The sequence below is a fragment of the Microcebus murinus genome, chromosome 3 (genome assembly GCF_040939455.1).
Source record: "Microcebus murinus isolate Inina chromosome 3, M.murinus_Inina_mat1.0, whole genome shotgun sequence".
NCBI classification, from domain to species: domain Eukaryota; kingdom Metazoa; phylum Chordata; class Mammalia; order Primates; family Cheirogaleidae; genus Microcebus; species Microcebus murinus.
In genome coordinates, this window is record NC_134106.1 from 39,800,858 (window position 1) to 39,821,699 (window position 20,842).

General features: G+C 42.6%; 1 protein-coding gene across 2 annotated transcripts in view; it reads left to right on the top strand.

The window, feature by feature from the left end:
• Positions 1-5,843: 5,843 nt before the first annotated feature.
• The window catches only part of STON1 (stonin 1), a 51,136-nt gene continuing 36,137 nt past the window's right edge, over positions 5,844-20,842 (top strand). Inside the window, exon 1 of one of the 2 annotated variants that reach the window (XM_012755397.3) lies at positions 5,844-5,961. The gene's annotated coding sequence lies outside the window, so the exon portion shown is untranslated. The remainder of the gene's footprint in view (positions 5,962-20,842) is intronic. The other variant, XM_076000725.1, reaches the window with a different exon arrangement.

Sequence of the window (20,842 nt, forward strand, 5' to 3'; positions counted from 1 at the left end):
AACTCTTGTTTTCCCTGGAGTTAATAATTATCTTTTTTTTAAACAAAAAGTTACTATGTTTTCTATGGTACTTATCACTAATTTATTCCTAAATTCTCTCCCAGGTATATAGCTCTCTTCTCAGTGGGGTCAAATTCAGCTGGACATTCAGCCAAGTTCATCTTCTTCAGGAAGTCTCTCCCAGAGCCCTCTGACCAACTCCAGGCTGTCCTGGTTGTTCTCTGGGCTGGTGGCACTGCTGTTGTCCTGGGATCTCCCTACCTCAACATCCTGGGCATGAAGTGTCTCTCAGCCTTAAAGAACCCTCTCTCAACTCCACGAGCCCTTCCAGTGACTGCCCTACCCCTCTAATTGCCTTTGCAGCCCACCTCTCAAAAGAATTCTCTCCCTTGTCTAGGCCTCTTGTGGCATGGAAAGAAAAATGAGAGGAAATTCTCAGTCTGGGCACAGAGTAGGGATTGGAGTACACATCAGAGTGAAAAAAAAAAAAGGACTTTAATAATCATGCATTGCTTTCTGGAGAAGATGGAATTTTCAGAACTTATTGAAATGATATTTCTTGCTTTTCTCCTGATTATACAGTCCATGCCTATTGTTGAAAATTTGGAAAATGAAGAAGAGTATCAGGAGTACACATCTCTCTTTGTAGAGATTTGGCTATTAACATTTTTGTTTATTCCTGCTCTTATTTCATACATATATAAAATGTGGGGTTTTTGTTTGTTTGTTTGTTTTGGAGACAGTTTCGCTCTGTCGCCCTGGCTAGAATATAGTGGCATCATCATAGCTCAGTGCAACGTCAAGCTCCTGGGCTCAAGTGATCCTCCTGCCTCAGCCTCCCACGTAGCTGGGACTACAGGCGTGTGCCACCATGGCTGGCTAATTTTTTCTATTTTTAATAGAGATGGGGTCTTATTGTTGCTCAGGCTGGTCTTGAACTCCTGGCCCAAAGCAATCCTCCCATCTCGGCCTCCCAGAGTGCTAGAATTGCAGGCATGAGCCATCTCACCTGGCCTTAAAATATGTTTTTAATCACAACTGGGATTATAAGAAATTCCAAATGAAAAAAAACAAGATTCTTTAGTGGGGGGGAGGGGGTGTCGTTAAGTTACCTGGCTGTACAACACCAGGGATGCCATTTATATCGTGTTCTATAGCAAACCCAGCAATCCTAGGTGGGACAAGAACCTCTAGGAACTGCTTGAGACTGATAAATAGCTTATATCTTATTATATCATTTGTCAACACCCTCCTGGCATTAATTTGGTACATGCAATACTGCTCACTATGCAAAGCTGATAAAATTGGTTTCTTCCATTGCTTTTGGTAAGAAACTCTATCAGTTCAATAAATACTTTTTAACAACATGACCACTTTTCAAATTCATCACCCATTAAAGCAAAACAAAAACTCAGCTACACAATTTCTAAGCAAAGTATTGTAAAAAAACATAATTAAAAGGAGGACCCAATTAGCTAAGAAAGCCACCAAAAGAGCTGGATCCAAAGGCTCCCTCCAAATGACTATGAATTAAAGTAAAAATCCTCAGAGAGAAAAAATGTGCAGTTTATAGTTTTGTTTTATGCAGCATTGACCTTGGAGATTGCTCCCAGGTCTTAAAAGGCTTCAAACTCTTCTATAACTTTAACATATGAAGATAGCAACATAGTTGGTTGATGATGGCTACGAAAACATCTGGCAGAGCCATACTGACAAGGGAATAGTTTGTTTTATGATAGAAGAGGAAGCTTCTGTTCTCGGCTAAGAGCCATGTCTTCATACACCATGGAAAGTTTGTCAGTAAGTGGTTGCCTCTTTGTCTTAAACTTTAAAGCAGTTTAGTAATTAGCTCCAAATAAGGAAATTAACTGGAAATCAAAGTATTCAAGCAGGCAAACCCATTATAGCTCTTCCAAATCTTTGGGGAAAAAAGGGTTAGAGAGCATTAGAATAACTTTTTTCATAAGGAGAGGATTAGAAGAATTGACTGGTAGGTGGAAACATACTGGAGGCTGTTGTCTTGTTTGCAGGTGTGGGGGCCTCAGAAGGTCTCTCTCCATTTAGAACCTTTGTGTTTGTCTCACCAGGGCCTTTAATTATGTGAACTCAACTCCACTGCTCTGAACACCAGAGTAGCTGAATAGCTAGTGGTGACATCCTGTAGACCCAAGAATAGAAATAGCAGTTCCATTTAACAAAGAACAAAGTGTCATTCATTGACATACATCTTGCTCAGATCTGAAAAATATTCTCCCTTTCTTCAGCTTTCTTGTATTTCTTTAGGCTACCTCTTCTGTTGTGTTCAACTGTCAACACATCTCATGTAGTTATTTTCATGCATACCATCTTCTGGAACCATGCCTTATACTTACTTACTCCCTGTGTGCCTAAAAGAATGTCTTGTACATGGTGTTCAATAAATGCTAGTTGGATACATTTAGGGATCAGGCCAAGAGACTGGCCAACTGCAGCAATGGTCAGTGTGGCTAAAGCCGCACCTAAAAGTGTCCCATCTTTAGGACAAAGGACAGCCAATCTTGGGCTATTTTGAACTGATTAAGTGATAATGCCCCTAAATATCACTGATTTCAACTGGCATTCTCAGTAAAGAAGTGGGCTTTTTATTTATCTCTGGAATTTTCCATCCAAAGAGTATTTGGGTTTTCTTACAGAAAAAATCATTTAGCAACAGTGTGTTCATCAAACATCAGGGCAGAAGGCATCCTGCACCTAAAATGGTGATTTTTTAATGTTTCCTGTTTCATTTTAACTACTGTTGAAGCCATCCACTGGGTAATAGTTTTTGGATATGATTTTTCAAAAAGCTCCTACTCTACTTTGAATGAGTGTTGTAATATAATAGTAAATAGAGATTTACTATTGCAAAGTTATTAGAGAGGAATATTCTTATCAAGCATTTAGGACTCAGCTTGTCCCTCCCCTTGAATTTATATTAATTGATCCTGACAGCTTCAGCTGACATGAGTTTTGAGGAATTCCAAGTTAATCTACTTAGGTCATATCTAAACACTTTGGGGACCTCTTATTAAACAGTGTGGAAGTTCTAAATGTTTCCATGAAAAGGCTGCCAGAAAAGGGAAATCTATTAATAAAAAGGAGAATGACATAGATGGAGGGTTTACCTATTGTAGAGCAAGAAAAAGAACAGGAACTAGAGTAAAATGAGGTCACAGCTGTGATGAACGGCTGTGGTGGCTTAGCTATTGAGGCCAGGCTAAGCTGTTTACCACCAGATTCTGATACAAAGGAACACTGCCAGAAAGGGTCCTTTGAAAATATGCGGTGGAGTTACAAGAAATAAATCTTCATTCATGAAAGTGGTAATCGTTGGGGCAACACTGAGTCACACAGAAGGGGGAGGGCTTCTCCTTTGCAAAAGACAAAATGGTTTTCAATCAAATATAGTTAGTTCTTAGAAAATTATGGGCCTATTTGTTTTGCAGAAGTGTCAAAGTTTCCAAAAGAGATTTCTTTTGCCGGGTTGCCTAGCCATTAATAAATACATACTACTTATTTCAAAGATGACAGAATTTAAAAGGTGCACTTGGAACTCTATTTAAATTGATGATAATTGCTGTTTGTCAAATGTGTTGTTACCTATATGAGTCCTATTTCCAGTTAGCTGTGGCATTTCCGAGATGGGCTGGTCTCTTTGGAAGGCCTACTGGCAAAGGGTGGGCTGGACACAGGACCCAAGAGGTTCAATCTGGGGATTCGATGTGAGAACCCCAAAATGCCCAGGGTCAAGGCTCAGGGACAACAAAGAGTTGCCACCTCTCTTTTTCTTTCCTTCCTCTACCTCCTGCTTCCTTTGTCCTTCTTACTCCCTTCTCTCAGCTTTTTATCAGAAGGCTGGCTTAGGGGTCTGGTAAGGCCTGGTTCCACAGAAGAATCTTTGAAAAGTTACCAGTCAGTTGAGTTCTATTCCCTAGGCTCTCACTAGCCCCTCATCAACCCTAGGCCAACACTAGGAAGGTAGCTGGAGGAAATGGGGAGATGATGAGGACCGGGTGCCTTCTTCTGTTTGTGTGGGTTGTATTAAGCATAAACACAATTAGAAATTTTATCTGAGAACAAATATAAGTATCCTAAATAGGTTCCAGGTGTGTGACTTCAAGCACTCACCTTCCCTCTCTGAGGGTCTCCTTTCTGAAAGCCCTCTGGGCAGGTTCTTATCACTGCAGTTGGTTGAATAGAGTACTGAATACCTGTTCCATTCCACCTGCGAACCCAAGGTAAAAAACTGGACTACACCAGAAAGAGCAATTTCCTTTCCCCCATCGGACACAGCACTTTAAGCTTCCGGTAGAGATGCTCACCAGGGCCTCCCAATTCCATTTTTTTTTTTTTTTTTTTTTTGAGACAGAGTCTCACTCTGTTACATAGGCTAGAGTGAGTGCCATGGCATCAGCCTATCTCAGAGCAACCTCAAACTCCTGGGCTCAAGCAATCCTCCTGCCTCAGCCTCCTGAATAGCTGGGACTACAGGCATGTGCCACCATGCCTGGCTAATTTTTTCTATATATTTTTAGTTAGCCAATTAACTTCTTCCTGTTTTAGTAGAGACGAGGGTCTCACTCTTGCTCAGGCTGGTCTCAAAACTCCTGACCTTGAGCGATCCTCCCACCTCAGCCTCCCAGAGTGCTAGGATTACAGGCGTGAGGCACTTCGCCTGCCCCCTCCCCCCAACTCCTTTCCTTGGGTGCCATCCCTTTCTTGCCAGGCAGTCCATCTTGCAGACCGTTAAACCAAGATTTCTCAATTGCCATTTTGAATCCACAAGGACTTACTGGGTGCCTACTATATGCCAGGCTCTGGGAACACAAAAGTGAATATGACACAACTTAGATCAAAATAGTCCTTGATTTAAAAACTTTGGTGGATTCCCTATTTTCTGCTTCATGCCAAGCTCCACCTTCCCATCCAAACATTTCCCACCTCCCCCCACAAGCCTTGTAGTCTTGCCAGCCTCCAAAGCACCATTCCTCAGGCCTGGAATGCCCTCTTCTCTCTGAGCATGTTCAAATCTCTCATCCCGGGTTTTGGTGTCCCTCCAGGGTAAATAGGCAACGTGGGGGAAGGCACCTTCTCCTTTTATTCTGACTGGCTCCGGGCGAGGCCCCATTGAGGAGGAGGCTGAGATGAAAGTGACTTGTCCACAGTGGATTAGGGACTACCGGCCCCTATAATCTCTGCTAGGAGGACAAGTCAACTCTTCTCCCTCTCTTCTGCACTCTGCAGGCAGCACACAAAAAGCATCTGTAAATATTTACCCGGAGGTGGGGTTTCACCTTTACCTTTCATCTAACCCGGCAAAGAGGGCTGGTCCCTTCTGAAGCGAAAAGAAGAGGTACTCAATAGAGGCGTCAAAAATAATTCTTTAGTTCTTCTAATCACAAGAAGAAAAACCAACTCAATAAACCAACTTGGAAAGCACCACCACAAAGTCCCTCCATCATCCATCACCCCCCACCCAGAGGTGAGGACAAGGTAGCGCCAGGTGGCTTAAGACCTGCCAAGGGTCCATGCCATCTTCTCCAAGGGAGTAACTCATATACTCACCCGCCTCCCCACCTTGGCAGGAGGGAGCTTCTTCCGTCTCTTGGGGGGCTGAAGACTTGGGGACAGAAGATGCGCCAGAGGGAAGACAATAGAGAATCGGACACCAGAAGAACTTTGGGGTACTCGTGGTGGGAAAGAAGGAATGAGGAGAGAAGGGAGGCCCCGGGGTGGGGGGGCGGGGCTGGAACGGGAGGAGTCACTGTGCGTGGCCGCCCCCTCCCTGCCCCTCCCCTCGGGTCGGGACCCGGCCCTCCTCCCCCTTCGCCCCCTCCTCCTCCCTCTCCTCCCGGGTCGCCTCCTCCTCCCTCTCCGCCGCCGCCGCCGCCTCCTCGCGGAGTGGATGGCGGCAGCCAGATTCGGAGCCCCGCCGCGCTGCCCGTGAGTGACCAGCCCCAGGGGACAGAGACTGGGAGGCATGGGGGACCCCCTCTCCAGGGTGGGGCCTCCCCCAGTTCTCTGGGAAAGTTTCCCTTCCAGGGGCGCGGGCGCCCCGGGACTCGGGCATCACCTGGGCCCGCCGGACGCCCCGTCTCCCCACACCCGCCCTTGCTGCCTGCAGAGGTGCTCCGGGCCGCGAGGCGGTGGGCCGCGCCCGCGCTTCCTCTCCTCACCTCTGCTGAGGCTGCTGCTGTGACCCGGGTCCGACTCTAAAGAGAAAGAAAACTCAGCAAAGAATCCAGACTCCGTTCCCTGAGCGGGGCCCGGGGGCTCGCACAGACCCGCGCGCGGTGCCCAGACCTTTCGGACCCGGGTCGCCAGCCTCTGTCCCTCATCCCTCCCTCGGGGGCTCCGGATCCCCCTCACCCCGGACTCTTTCTTTCTTTCTGGATCCTGTTGTTCGCGCTGCTACCTCCTCTCCCCCCTCCTCCCTGAGAGGCGCTGTCCCCCAGGCTCGCACCGCCGCTGAGGTCTGCAGCCCGTGTCCCCTCCCGCCCTAGAAGGCGAGAAGTCAGGCCGAGGGGCCACAGCCGCCGCCACACTTGCCCAAATATTTCCTGCAGGAATGACATTCACTGGAAAGTAGCGTTGGGTACCTTGGCCCGACAAACTGAACCTTGTGGATGTGAGGGAAAATTGAAATATGTTCCTGTTTAGGATTTTACTGTTTCTATTGGTTTGGCTTTTTTTTTAAATTTTAAACTCTCTAACTGTGCTTTCTTCCAATAATAATGATACGTCATGTAGTTAGCCTTTCTAATTCTGAAAGATAGAAACAGGAAAAAAGATAATTTTTGTAAGAGGAGAGGGAGAAAAAGAACGCTTGCTAAAAATACTGTGCAGAACCTAATCTTTGGCAAGGAGAGACTTCAATCCAACTCGACTGTTTTAGTGGGAGACAGAAGTTCAGCGTAGCTTGTTGTCACACTACCCCAAACAGACTATTACAGCCTCCTCCAGGCTAGAAGTTTTAATTTGCCTGACATGAACCCCAGCGTTTGTTGGCATTCCCAGCCTGGCATGCCCCCTGCGTTTCTCTCCCCTCCTGCTAGCTCTCCAGTCTTCCCCTCAACTCCCCCACTCCCACTTTCTCCCTCATAACAAGGAGTTGTGAAAACAGAGGCTAAAATGAGCTGGACCACAAAGAGAAAACAGCTCCATTTATTTTCATCCTGAGGCTATTGCTTCAACTACGCTCTTGATTGGGTGGAAGAAATGTTCGGTTCATTTGTGTGGTTTTTATGTCAGTTCTTATTATGGTTGAATCAGTGTTTCCATGATGGGCTTGGTTCTCTGGGTGCTGGAGGAAGTTTATTAATTCTCGGATGGATCTGGACAGATCAAGTCTGGAGATTTTTTTTTAGGAATTATCTGGCTTGATATTGCAAACCTCTGCCCACTCGCTCAAAACCAGAGCAGGGGGAAGCAGCCTGAGCCGGTGTACTTCCACATGACCTGGGAAGGAAAAGCTTTACCAAGGAGCAAGCTGTGTGAGCAGGATTGCAGAGGGGTGTGGAACTTTTACTCTTTTTAAGGAGAACACACTTCTCAGGAACTTTAGCCATTCCCGTTTCTATACAAACAATAAATGGGGTTGTAACAAATGTAGTAGATCAGATTCTGAACAGCCTGTCAAAACAGGTCAAGCTATTTGGAAATAAAGATTTTTTTAAAATGAATTTCGTTGGAAATAAAATAGTTTATTTTTAAAAGGATGTAATTCACTTCTCTCTGTTGCTTCAGTTTAACAGTTCCCTATTAGTATGAATCAGTAAGGTTTTACTGTAATCTCAAAACATCATTGATAAGGAAGTGTTGTGACTTCCATCTAAAAAGAGAGCCCTTAAGTTTTGAACTTGTTTGGCCCTGTTACTTAGAAAAACAATGTACTGTGCTCAGATAAAAATCTTTAGTCTCTTCCTCTTCCTGAGCAATTTTAATAGTGTATTTAATATGCTGGAAGTCAACCTTATATTGTTTGGAGAAAAACTGCCTTTCTGCCTTGTTTAGCTTTTGCAGCACCTCATGGAATCTTTATAAACTGTTAATCTTGCCACCTGTCCCAAGGGTTTGCTCAGCAGCCACAAGGTAGGCTGCTGGGGATGAAAAGAAGACCATAAAGAGTGCTTGATCTAAGAAGGTGGTCTGGATAGTGAGATGATGCCTGCATTCCCCAAACAGCCAATAGAAAGCAGCCAGTCATCATCAGGACAGGTCGGATGAGTTAGAAATATATGAAATGTGGGACCGGTAGAAAGGAAGGAGGGTTGGGGTGATTAAGAAGTAAAATAACCCGAAGGAGGATACCATGTGACCTTAAAAATCAGATTGTCCAAGAATGCTGAATTACATAGGACAGGCTTGGGATATGGAGTTAAATTTAAAAAGGAAGTTTTAAAATAGAAAGTAATTTCACTCTTTGAAAATACATCCAGGAAACATTGGAATTATAATCTAGGCATTAAAATGGATGGTGAGATTATAGGTAATTTTTATTTTCTTTGTGCTTGCCTATATTTCTCAACTTTTTACCATAACAGCTAGCATTTATTGAGAACTAAGTATTTACATATGGTATTTTATTTTAAAACACTTTGAGGTAAGTACTACTGTTATTTTTATTATGGAGATTCAGAAACTAGAATCAGAGGGTAAGTTACCCAAGGCCACACAGCCACTAAGTGCTAGAATCAAGTTTTGATTTCCAGTCAGTGGCTAAAATCTATGCACCTCAATCGCTGCTGTCTACCATTGCTTTGCACATGTATTATTATTATTTTAATTATAAGGAAAAAGTAGATAGAAAAGGAAAGGGAAAATATTGCATGCTTTAATAAGAACTGATATTTTGATTAATTGTAAAATGCCTCTGCCTTCCTTCTCTCTCGTTTCCCACTGTCATTTCTCTCTGGAAGTCCTTAAGAATTGTTCCAGACTTAGTCAGAGGTAGCTCACCCTTCCTCTGGGAGCCAGCCCTACCCACAAGAACAATCCAGACTTCCATGGACACTTCCCCAGCCAGGCTGGAGTTCCAGGAACCCCAGGGGATTCTGGAGCAGTCCCAGTACAAGGCAAGATTTTGAAAGTAGATCAGGCCAATTATGTCTTCATAGTTCTGCCAGTTATGGGAGATGTCATTGTTCTGTGCAGCGTCAGGTGAGTGCGATGGGTGGAAAGACCTGGGGAAAGCGCCCAGCCCCCCATTTCCCTGTGTGTTACATGGAATGTCAGTAGGCTGAGGATTTACCATTGGAACAAGAAAGAGAAAAGGAAAAGCTCATTGTTTCTGGATGTTTATTACTGTGAAAACACAATAATAAACTATTTTTTGAAAGTTTGGCTGTGTGGGTGATCTCATGTATTGGTAGGTTTGATTGATTTAGTGGAAATGGAAATATTCAGTGTGAGTGGTTCAGGGGCCAGCTCTGGGAACAAATGCCCACACGTGCCGCTAACACCATGTGCTTTCACAGGCAACCAGGTCCCAGAGAAGGCCACCTTACCCATCCTCTTTGTGGAATATACCTAAAGATTCCCAGAAGGATCAGCTTTCTTAAAGCACCTGATCAATCAAATAACAAGGCTCTATCTCTTCTATTCCTTAAGGAAGAAATTTCTGGAAGGATGATGATTCTGAATGATAATCTTTTCTTTGTTGAAAAAAAGTGGTAAGATAAGGGTTGAGGATCTCTTTCCTAAATTAGCACACTTAGACCAATGTCCCGGATCTTGTATCCATTAACCATTATGAGAAATTTCTTTCTGGTCTCAGTGGCAGGAATGGTCCTTGTGAGCAACTTGTCTGTTATGTCTTATGGATGCTGTGACCCCTTTAAGTGATGTTTTCCATTTCTCATTCGGCCAAAGGTAGCTCAGAGCCAATTTAGTAGCCACTTTTACCAAATGTATAGGATTTTATGGTCTCTCTTTTTCACAACTAATAACATACACCTTACATTTCCTATTTATACTTTTCCTTGGCTCTCAATTTTATATTGTTTTGTTTTATTTATTCAGTGCATTTTGGGAGCTGCTACTTTGAATACTACTTATTCTGGGTTCATTTTTCTTTTCCCTTCCCTTCCCTTCCCTTCCCTTCCCTTCCCTTCCCTTCCCTTCCCTTCCCTTCCCTTCCCTTCCCTTCCCTTCCCTTCCCTTCCCTTCCCTTCCCTTCCCTTCCCTTCCCTTCCCTTCCCTCCCCTCCCCTCCCCTCCCCTCCCCTCCCCTCCCCTCCCCTCCCCTCCCCTCCCCTCCCCTCCCCTCCCCTCTTTTTTTTTTTTGAAACAGTCTTGCTCTGTCACCCTGGGTAGAGGGCAGTGGCAGCATTGTAGATCACTGCAACCTCAAACTCCTGGGTTCAAGTGATCCTCCTGTCCCAGTCCCAGTAAGTAGTTGGGACTACAGGTGTGTGCCACATTGCCTATAATTTTTCTATTTTTAGTAGAGGGTGGGTGGTTGCTGTTGCTCAGGCTGGTCTTGAACTCTTGACCTCAAGTGATCCTTATACCTCAGCCTCCCAGAGTGCTAGGATTATATGCGTGAGCCACTGTGCCTAGCCCTGTGTTCATTTTTCTTCATGTTAATGTAAATTTGGAAGCTCTTTCATAAAGGATATTGAGCAAATTCTAAAGTATTTGTATGCCTGAAAATGTCTTTCTTTTGCTCTTAAGCATGAGAATTGGGCTGATTGTAGAATTCTAGACTCAAAATTATTCTCTTGGTACTCAGAAGATATTGCAGCATCATCTTCTTGCATATATTGCTCCTACTAAGAAGTCTGATGACAAAGAATTGTCACTTCATAATAAAGTATCTTCTCCCTGGTAGCCTTCGTGATTTTTCTAAAATGTTATACAGGTATATCTAGGTGAGGACTTAGAAAATTTTATCCTACCTAGCAGTCAGTGAGCATTTGTGATTGCCTAGCTGTGTAACCTTGGACAAGTTACCCAAGTTCTCTCAGTCTCATCTATGAAGTAGAAATAATAACAGCAAACACTGCAAGGATATTATGAAGAGATGAATACATGAAAAATGTTAGAATAGTGCCTGTCATATAAGAAGCACACAATAATTGCTATTATGATTACTTTTATATTATTTCAGAAGTTCTTGACCTTCTTGGATATTACTAGCTGATATAAATATTAGTTTTTCTAGTTGCACACACATGCAAAATCTTGTTGAGATTCTTTTTGAAAATGCATTCGGTTAATACTGACATCTTTACAATGTTGGATCTTCCCATCTTCTCCTTTTTTTTTTTTTTTTTTTCCATCTTCTCCTTTTATTTGGGTGAATGATGGCTAGTGATTTCCCTATTCATGTCTTATACAACTTTTGCTGTATTTACTTTCTAGATTTTGATATTTTATTAATAAATGATACCCTTTGCCTTATTATATTTTCTAATTTATTTGCTGGCCCATAGAAACATTCTTGATTTTTTAATTTTGTTCTTTTACTCAGCATCCCAGCTTGCTTCTTTTATTAGTTCTAATACTGTGTATGTAGATGTTCTTGGATTTTCTATATAGACAATCACAAAACAAGAGTAATTTGCCTTTTCTTTTCCATTCCTTCTTTATGATTCCTGTATCTTTTTTCTTGTCTTATTGCATCGGGTAGGTGCTCCAGGACAATGTTCAATAGCAACCATGATGGAGGGCACCCTTGCCTTATTTTGTTTTTTTCCTTTTGATAATGTTGGTACCAAGTTTTCTTACTGTCTTTAATAAGTACTTTTGAAGTTTCTCCATTTAAGCATGAAGTTTGCTTAAGGTTTCAGTAAATATTCTTTATTAAATTAAGGACTTTCCAGGAGGCCAGGCATGGTGGCTCATGCCTGTAATCCTAGTACTCAGAGAGGCTGAGGCGGGAGGATCGCTTGAGGTCGGGATTTCGAGACCAGCCTGAGCAAGAGTGAGACCCTGTCTCTACTAAAAATTGGAAAAATTAGCCGGGTATGGTGGCTTTAACTGTGTATCTTAGAAACATCATTTACATATAGATTGATTTTTTTGTAACCTGAAAATTTGTTTTTTTAACTTTTATATTCTTTGTAATTATATATCTATGAGAGACCCATTTCTGCCACGCTCATTTTTATTTCCTTTTTACCATTTTTTGTTGCTTCTTTTTTTCCTCTTTTCCTGGTTTCCTTTGAATTGAACAGATTTTGTATATTCTTACTTTTTTCTGTCAACGGTTTTAAAAGAGATAAATTCTGTTTGTATTCTTTAATAATTATCTTTAAATTTTTAGCATGTACATTTCATTTAACTAAGCTAATCAGTTTTTTTCTATTTTCCTCTAAACGATACAGTGGCCTTAGATGGCTTTAAATCTAATCTGCCCTTCCTCCCATCTCCTTGGTTATTGTGGTCTAGTGGTTTAGTTCAACATGTATACAGTCCTCCAACCTCCTCCCCACCAACTACTCATTACTGTTGTTATTTCTACTTTATTTTTTTTCAGTCAGAATTTATTTAGCTTTTTCAATTTCTTGTCTCAACATTGCTTCTTGTCTCTGTGTTCATTTTCTTTATACTGATAATTTTTCCAGTAAAGATCTGGAATTGTAATACTCTCAGTCTTGTGGATATGTTTATGTTTTGTTTTGTTTTGAAAATGTCTGTATTTCTTGTTACTCTTGGAAGATAATTTAGCAAGTTGAAGACTTCTAAGTAGATATTTTCCCTCAGCATTTTATGAGATACTTTTCTACTGTTATTTAGCCTCATTTGTTCCTTATGAGAAATCTCTTTTTGTCTGTCATTCTTTTTTAGCTAATTTATTTTTTTCTCTTGGAGATTTTCTAGATTTTTTTTCTTTTATATTCTGTCCTTGTCATTATGTCACTATGTCTAGGGATAGTCTGTTTTTATATATCCTACTTAGACCTCAGTGTACTCCTTTAATCTGAAGATTCATGTCTCTTTTCCTATCTAAAGGTTTCTCAGTTGTTTTCTCTACAAGTTTATTTTAAAATAACTGTTCAGCATTGACTGTGTGTCAGGAATACTTCTAGGTGCTAGAGATAGAGGAATGAACGTAAGAGACAAAAGCCCCTGTGTTCATATTCAGTCCCTCATACTTTATAGTCTCTCCGTTTGGAACACCCATTGGGCAAATGTTGAACTTTCTCATTTTATCTTCTATATCTTCCATGTCTTAAGAGAGTTCTCTTTCATATCATATCTCTTTATCTTAACTGCATTATGGGTGATTTTTTTCAGTTTTATCTTCCAGTTTTCCATCACCTGTGTTTAGTCTACTGTTCAACTCATTCATTGGTTTATTTTTAAAATTTAATGTATTTTTTATTTCTAGAATTTCTATTTGGTACTTCGTATCTGCCTTTTTTTATATGATCCCTTTACCTTATGATTTCTAATCCTTTTTGTATCTCTTTCAGTATTTTCAGCATACTTTTCAATTATTTGTTATCTCCACTTTTGACCTTTTTAAATGATGATTTGTTTCCTCTTTGGTTTTACATATCCATCAGCAGTTGTTTTCCATAGAAATCTTATAGACCTCAGATTGTTAGTACATCCGCATGAAACTGTTTTACGTTTACTTCTACTGGTACTCTTTGGGATTTTGCCCACTACAAACTGGCCTTTTTGTTAATTTCTTGGCTCATTTCCCTGTGCTTCCTGGACGAGGGCATTTAAACCTTGTTCTTGCATGTGGCACAAGCCTGGATTTCAAATTTTTAGAGGTCACTCATTTTCTGTTTGCAGATAACAAGCAGATAACAAGCTTTCTTGCTGTTTTCTCAGGTTGGTAAGTGATGTTCCTGTAGACCTGTGTCATTTACGAAGCAGCCCTTTATGACCTCCGGCTTTAAGCAGGTGTATCCTAACAGCTCCTGACATAGGTGGCCATCACCTGGACGCCCCTCACTGCCTGCCTTATCATTGATGTCCCAGCCTCCCATTATTTAGGCCTCTAATTGTTCTGGATTTCTCTGTGAGGCCCTTGGCTTCAGCTCCTACTCACTGACTTAACTTTGACTTCCCTCTTCATTTCTGGTACCTGGAGCTTTTTCTATTTTATCTAGGTTTTAGATGATATTTTTTTTGTTATTATACTTTTGTTCAGTGTTTTGAAGTGCTTAGATTGGGAGGGGTAATTCCAACCCAATTCATCATGTTGACTGAGGTCTTTAACTGCTAATTTTAAAGTCTATTTTATTGTGTTATATGTAAAATAGAATACAATTAAGTAAATACACATACATTGGCTCGTTGGCCGAGCTCATGGTGCAACGGTAGCGCGTCTGACTCCATTTTTATACATTGGCTCCTGAATGTGAAATCTGCTGCTACTGAGAGAATGCAGCAGAGAAGAGGCTGGACTACCACTGTGTGTCAATTCCACCGTCACACAGGGACCCTGCACCGTTGGTGTGGTGTCTCATTCTCATCTGAAAAAAAAAACTTGTGAAAAGATTTCTGTTCTCCTTGGTATATGAAGATAATATTCTTCTCTCTGCTGGGCATGCAGTTTACTTGTGTCCCTCGCAGTGCACAGAAGTTTATATTAAGCGATTGATTATTTATTTGTAGTTGGCACCATTCCTGGGAATGTTGATCAGCATCAGTGGAGCCTATTTATAATGTTAAAAGAAGTCTATATAGAGATACTTACCCATGCCCTGTCAAAAAACCCTGTTTTTTTAAGGAAGCCAAACCAGCAGTAGTCCTTGGTCTTCTCCTCTGGCCCTCATATCAGCCTTCAGTGACAATGGAAAAGAAATTTTGGACTTTGGAGTCAGGCAGATTTGGGTTTGAATCCAAGCTTTGCCACTTACTAGATGTGTGGTCTTGAGCAAATTACTTAACTTCTCTGAGGCTAAGTTGTCTTCTCTATAAAACAGTCGGAACAAAAGGTTGTTCAGAAGATTAAATGACATAACTGGAAATAAGATGGGCCAAGTGCTTGGCGTTTGTCAATGCTCACAAATGTTTGTTTTCCCCCATCATCTTCCCTCCCCTTCTCTGATTCTTTCAAACCAGGACTGTGATTCAGAAAGTCTAATCAAAGAGATTACTGGGGAGAGGCCATGGTTATACCTCCTAATATCTTGTTTTCTTGGTAATCAATTTATATTTTTCTTGGGTGAATTTCTTTAAAGCTTTTGGACTACCATTTTTATTTTGGTTCTATACCACCTCTTAATAGCCTGTTTCTTTACCGTCCCTTAGCAGCCACCACCAGCCTATTGCTTGACCTTTCTCTAGAGTAACTATGATGTTATTTGAGAACCATGCACTTCTTAACCAGAAATATCTCTTTGCTTAATTTGTTGGTGCTCTGGTCCTTAAAGGAGATGAAAACCCTTCATCTCATTGTTAAAGGTAACATTTTAAATACAAAGACCTCAGAGGGAGTATATAAGGTATAAATATCAGATAGAGCCGCCTCTGTGACTAGGTTTCCCCAGGAGTGATCATGAGGCCCTGAGTATCTGAGGAGTATATGAGTCAGGGAACCAACAAACAAGAGGTGGCCAGAGAGATAGAAGAACTGAAGGTATTCCTTGAGAATTACACAAGGCCTCAAATCTGCCTGTTTTATAGTTATCACTTATCTGGGCCCTGTGAAGTCTGTATTTGGCTCAGAGCATGTTGCTTTTTGCAAGTGTCTTATCAGGATTAATAATAATGATGATAGCTATGACTGTTCTTAAGTAGAGAAAAAGAGCATCATGAAAACAAAACGTAATTGGAATTATGGATGTGCCTCCGTATAAATATCTATGGCTCAGAGCACAAAAATAGCTTTTGCTTTGCAGAGCTAAGCCAAGAGCTTCATAGAAGCAGCATTGAGAATCTAATTTAAAACAGCCATGGCCCAGAAATTCAGAGACGGGGCTGAACATTGGCCTCTGTTCATCCCTTTGAATGTTTTTTTCCCTAGCTCACGGTAGCTTGTGTTTAGGGCCAATTTGGAGGGCGGGGAAGATGATAATTGATGCAGCAAACCTTGTTTTTGTTGGCTTAGTGTTAACGCATACGTAGAGAAATGTTTTCATCCCAAACCTTTACGATCAAGGACCTCTCCTAGGGCAGCTCCAAGCCTGTTGCTCATTTGTGGCTTGAAGTGGGGCCTTGTAAATTTTGTGAAAATCCTGGTGCCTCTGTTAGTCTTGGCTTCAGCAGAAGGTTCCTAGTTGGGGTCATTCTAACTAGTAGTAATAATACTGGTGGTCAGGTGCTCCTGATTTTCAGAAAAATTACCTTGTTAAGAAATGTGATCTGTCTTTCCTGGGAGCAGGCTGATGATGTCAGAATCCTTCAATTCCAAAAAGGCTCACATTTGCCTAGATCAACATTTTCCTCCAATAAGGCAGGAAACTGTTAATTTTAGGCTTCCGACGTCATCTTCTTTATCAATTGTCTGACTATAGAGGCCAAGTGAAAATGGCTCTATACCGCACGTGATAGGGTTTAGCCCACTTTAAACAGCCCCCTGCTTGTTGGGATCTGTCTCCTCCTCACCCACACATTCCCCTCTCCTGCCAGATGTTCCGATTTAACTGCTCACACGTGTAACTGCTCACACATGCGCATCCACGTGTGCGTGCACGCCCAGCCAAGCACGCGTCCCGACCCTACTGCAAACTCCTACTGCTGTGGCCTGCTTGTCTTCTGTCTTACCAGAGGGGGCGCCGTTCCGTGGCTCACAGGGGCACTAGACAGGCTACCCCGAGTGCTCCCAGCCCACGGAGACACGCAGAATCTCCCCACCTGAGACAGGTGCCGGCTGCCGTATTGGTTTTCTAGTCTGCCTGTGCTCTTCATTCTCTATGTCTATGAATCACCTGGTTCCTTTAAGCACTCCCCACCTGAACTTTTCTATTTGTCCTGTTTCTGATTTGTTGCCTTGCTTGGACTTGACTTCTCTGTGCCTCCCAGATCCTGACCTTACTTTGTTTAGGACTTCTCCACCTCCACCCACTTTGCTGTATGTGGCTGGGGCATTTGGTTGCTACTTACTGAGCAGTTGCTCTGTTTGAGGCTTCCGCATATCACAGCTGGTCATGATTCTAAGCTGACATCACTCTCTGGGGCCACCAAGTCACTGTGAAGAATGATGAGGGTGATGTTGTAGTTCTGCAAAGCTTTGGGGAAATTGCCCCATGCCATGAGAGATGTACATGAAAACAACTCCTTCCCCCTCTTATATTTCAGACTTTAATTTTTTTCACTGAATCCTCATTGTCTTTTGGATAAAATCAAACTCCTTAGCAGAATGGCTTTCGTGACCTTACTCACCTCGTGGCCTCTCCCCACATCACCTGCGTCAACTTCTGGCTCCAGTGTCAGGCTCTCTCCTGCCTCCCTGTCTTTGCACACATTCACCTATGGGCACTTTTTTCTGCCTGATCAATCCCTATCAACCTTCAAGATTCAGCTCAGAAGCCGTTTCAATCCACTGGGACCAGCAGCTCCATCTTCCTGCCTCCCCCTCCCCCAGTTATTATTACCACCATGGCTTCTCCCAATCTTTGCTAGGCACCTGGCTTTGGGTCTCCAGAGAGCCCCATAATTGGCTTTATCACATTAACACACACTTGAGAATTGTCCCTACTAGACAGAGAATGTTCTGAGTGCTGGACCGTGACTGTTTTTGACTTGCAGCAGTATGTGGCAGTTTTAAGAGTGCTCTGTTATCGAATGAATGTGCACATGCATCCAAGAATTAATTCACTCACACACACTGCACTAGCACACACGCCAAGGCGTAGAACCCATAGGGAAGCTTACCTCAAATCTTACTGAGAATATTTACAAAGCACACAGTAGGTGCTTAGTGAATTTCTGTTAAGTCAAAGAAAGAATGAATGTACATATATACAAACTGGAAAATTAACGCGAAAATAGAACAGAGGTATAATGTACCCTTGCTTCCTTTTAACTGCCGTAGAAAGAATATTGGGCAGGAAAATAAGATTAGATTTCACATTCATCTTCTTAGCTGTGTTGTTACCCTGAGTGACTCATTTTACCTCTTTGGACTTTTGTTTCCTCAAATGAAATGTTAGAAAAGATATTTAATGCCACTTGAACATTCTAGATGCAATCGTTATTAGGCCTAAAGTTAAATGACCAGCTGCTTTCCATTAAGTGGCATGAATTTGGGGCTCTCTCATTTTTTGGCCTCATCATGGAGCCTGTTCATGTCAAGCCCTCAGCTCTGGGCAGAGCAGCAAAGCTGAGACCAAGAGATGGACCAGAGTTTGTCCAAAGTGGGGTGGGAGGCCAAGACCTAGTTGTAAAGCAAACACAGAGCTAGGGGACAAGGCCAGGATAATACTCCTTGAGCGAGATAAGGGCAGCAGCCAGTGTCCCATGGCAGTGTGAGGTCAAAGCTGGCTGGAGACCACCAGGAAACAAGCGTGGAAGGAGGCTAGGTGGTGTGTTTTCAGGGATATGCTGAAAACGTGCCCTGCTTAGGAAAGTCTGCAGAAAGACCCAATACAAGTCGTCAATACGAGCTGTCTGTCTCAAGTTATCTGAAGGATGCGTATGTGAAAAATTGTTTAGACTTAATCTGTGTCCCCCCAGAGCATAGATGGAAGCCAGGGGAAGTTAATTTGGGGTTAACTGGAGGGAGAAGAGTTTAGTCTTGTCCAAATGATAATGAGGTGAACTCACAAAGTAATGAGGTCTCCATCACTGGAAGAGTTTGCGCATCAGCTGGGTAATTTCTCATCAGGGATGTCGTTTTAGAGATGCCTGAATTGTGAATTGGACTAGATGGTGTTTAAAGTGTTTTCTGATTCTAGGAGAGCCTTTGCTTCCCATGCCCTCACCAAATCTTGTCTAGGTAAACACTTTTAGATCTTGTAGCCTTTCCTTTTGTGATGTGATCTCAGCACACCCTGCTGTTCTGGTGACCAGTCTTTGGGAACTCTTGAGTCTTTGAATGCCCCCCTTAAAGTGAAGCTCCCTGAATAGGACCTCGCGTGTCAGGATGTGGCCTGGCCAGAGCCTCTATAGGGACATTGCACAGGTTTTATAGGTAGTGGACCTGTTACTTCCTCATCTATTTTCTTGTTCTGAGCTGAGCTGTAAAAACAAACAGCACTAAGCCTCGACTGCTTCTGGCATGTGCTCCTACCACCTCAGGTGATGGAAGACTTCATTTCCTCCCATTCTACTTTTGTCCACCGGAGACTCTGGGGTAAATGGTTTAACCTAGACATGGACTCTCAGGCTTGGGAGACACTTTCTGCACTAGGAACTTCCATGGCTTTTCCATTCTTGCTTTCTTAAGAGCCTCACACTTTACCCTAAATGCTTGCTTTCTGTCTCTTTCATTTATTTTCCCCTTTCATTTTTCTTTTTCATGTCTTCTTTCTCAACTCCCCATGCCCACTGAATACTACAACATTTTTACTTGTGCAGTGTTGTTTTTCCCTAAACTCTTTGCCCTCTTGGTATCCTGGTGAATAGGAATGTGGGTGGCTTGTAAGCTCCATTGTGCCCATGAAGAAAAATGCCCAGAGAGGTTAAGCGATGCGCTTAATTTACTGGCAGAGCCGAAGAGGCCAGAACCCAGCTTTCCTGACTTCCCTCCAGCCTCTGTCCTGGAGATCTTTCTGTGTTTGCTAATAGCACTGGAGTCCCAAAGAGCATCAAGCTGTTCACTCTCTGTGTGGTCACTGTACCAAAAGCATTTGCCCAGGAAACCATCCTAGGCCACTGGAGACTCATAGTCTGAGACCACACCGAAGTAAATCAACAAGTGTAACAAGAGCAATAGGACTTACCAAGTGCTTTATATATTTCAAAGAACTTGTCAAGTCCATCACCTTATATGAGGCTCCCCAAAGCCCCTTGAGATAGAAGAGCCCATAGGACCATATTTTGCAGGTGAAGGTCAAGGATGGAGTCCAGGTCCAATGTGGGTGGATTCTGGTTCCTGGTCCACAAACCCTCTGTGCAGCTATGCTTCAGGCAAACCAGAGAAGGGGAATGAGTTGTTTCCATCTGCTGTCCAAGGTGGTGGAGACCCTGGGGCACACCTAGGGTTCTGGGTTTGGCAGTTGGCTCAAGAAGCAGCCTAGTGCTGTCTTTGGAGGTGGGAGCTAGGCCAGGGGTGGTGGGGCAGACTCCAGTCCTTGAGATGAAGCCAGCTCCAGCTTGCCTACAGGTGGGAAGAATGAGGGCAGGCTTGGGGTGTCGGTCATTCAGATACAGGTGAGCTGGGCAGCAGCCCCTGGGGAGTAAGGTGGCCTTCTAGGATCTGCTATATACTCTAGCTGGGGATTCTGAAGTGCAAGAGAGGCCTGCCCTACCCAGATGGGAGTCTTGTTATAATTTTAGGTTATTCATCCATTCATTCAGCAGGTATTAGTAAGCACCCACTGAACATAAATAAATCTCTAACATATTTATAATTTTTCTCATGAGATTATATATTAATATATCTCATATATTCTTATCAATGCACATAACCAAGCCATGGGAATACATACTATTATCTTCCATTTTATGGATTGGGAAACTGAGGCTCAAAGAGGCTAATTGGTTTGCTCAAAGTCCCACAGTTAGTTAGAAGCTGAGCCCAGTCCCAAATCCAGGTTTTCTGGATTCTTTCACTGGTGCTCAGAGCTGCTTTCCACATGTCAAGCAGTTCCTAAATATCAAGGTATATTGCCTGGAAGACAAATAGGGAAACACACCTTCAGAGTTATTGCTCAAGGTTTTACTTTATCTTTATGGGCTGGAAAACCTAAATGCACAGTTGCAATTCAACTTTTTGTTAAACCTCCCAGTGGGCCTTTGAATGTTGGCATTCA